Source organism: Myotis myotis, unplaced genomic scaffold (genome assembly GCF_014108235.1).
Source record: "Myotis myotis isolate mMyoMyo1 unplaced genomic scaffold, mMyoMyo1.p scaffold_m19_p_11, whole genome shotgun sequence".
Classification (NCBI taxonomy): Eukaryota; Metazoa; Chordata; class Mammalia; order Chiroptera; family Vespertilionidae; genus Myotis; species Myotis myotis.
Window position 1 is genome coordinate 74,512,847 of NW_023416315.1, and position 6,378 is coordinate 74,519,224.

Below are 6,378 nucleotides of genomic sequence, written 5' to 3' on the forward strand. Positions count from 1 at the left end.
TGACTAGAAAACACAAAAATGCCCCAAATTACAAAGCTATAGCTGAAAAACTATGCATTGTAGGGCATTTATTAAAATGTCTCCCATGCGTTAAAGTGCAATTAGGCACATAGGTGCCAAGTGTAAAAATATCTCCAAACAGAAACCAGATTGCAATGAGAGACCAAACCTCAAATGTGAGCAGTAACTTTTTCTAAAAATGTTGAGTTACTATACTTTTTTTTGACAATCCATCTTTCCAACATGCAAGAATTCGCAGTTTTACACAGAATATTAACACCGTATTTTTGTTTGTTTGCTTTTGTTTTTTATTAATCAAATGGAAGGCCTTCCCAAGCCCTCCCTAGGCACAGCTTTTGGTCGCAATGATGTCAGGGAACTCTTTTATGTCTTGTGGCTGAGCTATAGCGATAACTGGGATACTAGGAAGTCCATGAAAATTCCGCAGTAATGTTTACATCATGTTACAATGATCATCCCCCTTATTTACAAAATGTTTTATATTCCCTAAAGTTAAATACAAGAGCATTCTGACTGTACTATAAATTTTACTGATTGCCATGTCCATGTATTTGAACTGACTGACTCCACTTGATGAATCGATGGACCCTTTCTGTTCCAGGGGCATCTTTTTCAGAGCTGTTGTTCAGAGATTCCCAGGCAGAGGAGAAGCATTCTTTGGTCATAGATATCGCAGTAGCTGAGACACACTTTGGAATAGGTAAACCTTCAAACAAGCTCTGAGGTTTCCTGCGAGTTTTTATCATGTGCAGCACCTACAAATAGCGACAGTCAGAGTTCACTAGATAAGGTTGTTTACTGAGATTTATGCAACTGGAATTCCAATATTCAAGCAGAAATTCGTTAAAGTTTTTCCCTTTCAAGTACAGTTAACATCCTACAGCAACATCCAAAGCCTTCTTTAAGTAACTCAGAAATTTGGGGGAGAGACAACATTGTGTATAAGAGTGACTGGTCCCTGAAATAAAATGTGTGTGCCTTTTGCTTATATGATGATTTATGTATGTGTTTTATATATTTTGTGTCCTTACATTTGTATAAAATACACATACACATACAAATACAATGCATACAAACTAGGGAAATAAATTTTATTTCTGATTTGGTGTAGATTCCTTATCTTTCAAATTCACATACTTCTTACCAGCATGATCATGTTCTTGTTCCACATATATCAAAGATCATTTTTTTTTAGTCACAGTTCTTAACATTTGGTAATATCCTCAGGTCCTTTTGTCGCCACTGTCCATAGTTTATTTCCAGCACAGATTCTTTTTTAGGTTGATTTTTATAGCAGTTTATTCTTTCCAATCTATACTAGATTCTGCCTGCTGTATTGATATAATGCTTTAGGAGGGGTGTCCCTTTTTGTCTCCAGTCAGGAGAAAATGCACTGTGTTAGGTCTGTATTCCAGCTCTCATCCACGGTATTCTCTGCCACAGTGAGGCATGGGGAGTGCTCTTTTGTACTCTCTGGGGTTAAAAAGTAACTTGCTTTTTGAGGTTTAAGTGGAAAACCGGTTTCTCCTTTCCGCAGCCCCATGACACACCTGCGCGATGCTGTTAAACGCTCTCCCTGGTTGCGGAAGCTCAGAGGACGGCCTTTCGGCCAGTCCATGCCAGCTGTTGGGTGTAAGAGACATTCACAGACATTACCCCACGTTATTCCCACAGAGGTATGCACAGCAAGGAACACATGCAGCTCGATCAAATCCGTTGTCTGAGGTCACATATCCAGTAAATGGCAGAACCAGGACTCAAACAAAGGTATTTTGACTTTAAATCCCTGGACCATTCTCTTTTACCACACTGCTCTCTATCAAGTTATTAATTCATCCTGAAACATGCATTGTAGGATAAATAAAATGGAGCAGACGCATTGTTTATGTTTTGTTTTTGAAGATAAAATGGCCTATACTTTTTATTTTACTGGTTAGTTTCTTCTGTTTATTAGACTCTAGCCATAAGCAAAATCGCATGGCATCTGTCCCCCTCCGATTGGCCCACCAGATCCAGCACAATAGTCGCCAGGTCCATCCATGTCTCCACAAATGGCAAGATTTCCCTCCTTTCCAGCAGCATTCTGTGGTGTAAATGCACCACAGCTTTCAGTCCACTCACCTAGTGATGGGCACTTGAACTGCTTCCAAGTCTTGCCTATTGTAATTAATGCTTCAGTGAACGTAAGGGTGCGTATATTCTTCTGAATTAGTGTTTTGGACTTAGTCAGGTAAACTCCCAGAAATGGAATCGCTGTGTCACAGTGGCTGCACCAATCTGCATTTCCACCAACAGTGCATAAGGGTTCCCTTTTCTCCACATCCACACCAACACTTTATGTTTGCTGATTTTTTAAAAAATATGTTTTTATTGATTTCAGAGAGGAAGTAAGAAAGAGAGAGATAGAAGCATCAATGATGAGACAATCATTGATTGACTGCTTCCTACATGCTCCTTACTGGGGATCGAGCCTGCAATCTGGCATGTGCCCTTGACCAGAATGGAACCTAGGACCCTTGAGTCTGCAGGCCAACACTCTATCCACTGAGCCAAACTAGCTAGGGATATGTTTGCTGGTTTATTGATAATAGTCATTTTGGCAGGTGTGGAGTGATAACTCACTTTGGTTTTAATTTGCATTCCTCTGATGTTTAGTGATGTTGAGCATCTTTTTATATGTCTACTAGAGGACTGGTGCATCATTTGTTACCATGCAACTTATCACAATATCATTGACTATATTTCTCTTCACCTTTTTTACCTATATCCCCTCTCTACTGTCAACCATTAGTTTGAAATCTGTTTCTATGAGTCTGTCTTTTTAAAATTTTATTTGTTCTTTTGTTTTGCTTTTCAATATTCCATCTATAAGTGCAATGTATGGTATCTATATTACTGTTAGCAAGTCTTTTTATTTTAACATTAATTTAAAATAAAATGTTGTGTGTTTCTTTTTAAGTGTGTACGGATGATGATAACAGACTAAGTGGAAGTTACATTCAACTCTTCCCAGGAACATACTAAAATTACAACTAAAATATGGAAAAATCTATTTGGATAGCCAACTGAAGACTAGCTGAGCAGAAGTTTTATAACCAATATTTACAGAAGAAGCCACATTAAGACTGCTAGGAAAGGAGGAGACACAAAAAGTTCTGGCTCTATGCCCATAGGCTGTGGCTGAGATTCAGGTAGATATCCCAGCTGCAAAGATTCCCCGAGTAGCATGAGGTCTTAACCCATATTGGGCTCTCCAACCCAGAACACCAGAGTTCGAAGAGGCACCCACATGACATCTGGCTATGAAAATCAGTGGGGATTCTGTCTTCCAGAGAGAGATTTAAAAGAGATACATCAGTTGGTTGCTTCCTGCATGCACCCTGACTGGGCCAGGGATCAATCCTGCAGCCCAGGTACATGCACTTGACGAGAATCAAACCAAGACCCTTTGGTGCTTGGGCAGATACTCTAACTACTGAGCAATACTTGCCAAGGCATCAAAGAATTTTTTGAGGTGATAATGCAGCAAGAACCAAAAGACAAGGTTCCTACCCTCAGAGTAATGTGAAGGAAAATAACAAACATGTAAGCAGAACAAAGGGCTAACAGAACAATAAAATAGGCTAATGAAATGGAGAATGGCTAGGATCTATATGGGTCAAGGGTGGCGCCTCCCAGTGTGCTTGTTAAGTCATGTACCAAGACTAATGGTTCAAGTGTCCAGAGGCTTAATTCAGCATGAACAATTGCCTCACGGGATTTGTTTTCTCTCACTACATTTTTAGTTCACCAGGCTTTATTTTTCTTACTTCTTGTACATATTGAGAGATTTGAGTCTGTTCTAATTCAAGTAATTGGACATTTGATACACTGTGGGAAAATGATGTTTCCTAAACTGCATCACTTTGTAGATGAGACACATTTTGACTCTGCCTAGATTCAGAAAAGATAGAGACTTCCAGGGATTATTCTGATAGCTCATAGCCTCCCTAGAACAAGAGGATGGCTACAGGTCTTAATTAGCTGCTTACTCTAGGCTTATTTGAATTGGTCTAGTTCTTGCTCCTTCAGTAGACTTAGCTAGTATAGTACTCCATAGTTTTTTTCTAAACCTTATTAACTTGAAAATATTGAGACCCTAAATGGCAATCAGGAATAGGGAGAATGGGACGGTCATGCTATCAGACTAAATTTTGACATTTAGGTTATCCAATACTATAAAAGGCTAATATGCCAATTGTAACCTCCACTGGCAGTTCGACCAGGAGTTCAACTGGGAGTTCCATCAGGGCTGGGGCCATCTGGCCAACTGCCCTTCTCTGAGCAGGCCCAGCCCCCAATTTCCCCCCCAATTGTAGGTGGGGCCATCCAGCCAACTTCCCATGGCCCCTCTTCCTGGCCTGCCCGGTCCAACCCCACCCATGCACAAATTGGTGCACCGGGCTTCTAGTTTTGTATAAAGTTGAACTTGTAGCCAACTGCTGAGGGATTGAAGTACTTACCTGACACAATTGATATATAGAAAATCCTAATATGCAAATTGACATAATGACAGAATGACTGGTGAATGACCACCAGGGGCAGACACTCAATGCAGGAGCTGTCCCAAGCTGGCAGGCCCCAACCAGTGGCGGTGGTGGGGGGTGGCGGGGTTAGTGAGCGAGTGGTACCAGGACAGTCAAGGCAGGTGTGAGCAGGGACCCCACCCCTTGATCTCCCCACCAGTTGCCCCACAGAGGGAGGTGACTGGTGGCAGTGGTGGGAGGCAGGGCTGGCGAGCGGGCAGCACCAGGCCATGGCAGGTGTAAGCAGGGACCCGATCACCTTGCTGGTCCCCCCACAGATCAGCCCTGATCACCAGCCAGGCCTAGGGACCCTACCCATGAACAAATTTTGTGTACTAGGCCTCTAGTTATCTATAATCTAAAAATCCCCTTAAAGGCAGTATGAGAACTGTCAGGATAAATATGGTTTTAATCAAGGTTGAAGAGGTTAGTTCAGTGGTTATTAAATGGGAATAAACACAAACTAATGTAGCACCTGGGCTACATACTTTCAAAAGTATACATGTGTAAAATAATTAATAACTACAGCAACCCTCTATTAATAGAGAAATTATATAAGAAACAAGAGCTATGTAAATAAAAACCAATGCACTTTTGTCTACTTTGTGTCATATAAATATATTGGCTATCCCTATAAAATATCTGATTCTACTGATAACTTATTAAGCACTTAATACAAGGTAGGCACTGTGGTAAGTGCTGGAGATACAAAGATCAAAAGACATGATAACTGAACAATACAGTCTGATAGTAGAAATATGTATAAATATACGGTATCACTATAGTGTGGTTGGAAGCATAATAAAAATATACATAAGGAGCTTTACAAATTTAAGGTGTTCACAGGGTTTGTTTCTTCTGAGTTTCTCTCTCCTTGGTTTGTAGATGCCCATCTTCTTCTGGAGTCTTCTTATGCCGTCACTTCAGTGTATGCTTGTGTCCTAATCATCACTTTTTATAAGGACAACATCATGGTGGATTAGGTCCCACTTATGTGACCTAATTTTACCTTAATTATCTTTTAAAAAGTTTATCTAAAATATAATCTCATTCTGAGGTCCTGGGAGTTAGGACTTAAACATATTAATTTGGAGAGGGGGTTCCCAGACAAGCTCATAACAGTGAGTAAGAACTGGCTCTAAAGGCAGTATTCAGAGTGATATTATAAAGAAACTAGAGGCCCGATGCATGAAATTCCTGCAGGAGCTCAGCCCTCATAGCCCCGGCTTCGTCCGGAAGGTTGTCTGGAAGGATGTCTGAAAGGATGTCTGGAAGTCGTTCGGCTGTCCAGTCTAATTAGCATATTACGCTTTTATTATTATAGATGGAGTGGGCTGGTGGGCTGATTCAAATAGCATAGTTAAAGGAGGCCTCTCCGAGAAGAGAGTTGAGATAAAACCTTAAAGCCAGGAATGAACTTGTCCCATTATGCAAACGAAAAGTATGAAAGGCAGAGCAGACTATGAAGCCCATGAGAGAACACTTGAAGTATGTGGGGAGTTGAATGGCTAGTCAGGGTGTTAAGAGTATGGTGAACTAGGAACATAATCCTAGAAAGTGGGGTCTCTCACTTCAGTAAGTTTCTAAACTTCTTCTGTTTGAGTTTGCATTCCTATAAAATGCATTTCAGTTAGAGCCATCCATCCACAGCAAATTGGTGAAAGAGTTAAACTATGAAACAATGAACAGTTCTAGCATCGAATTGATGCTCCATTATAAATAAAGCTTTAGAAAGTAGAAGCATTTTCTCTTTTTCACACATAAATCATTACATCTGAGATTATATTCCAGA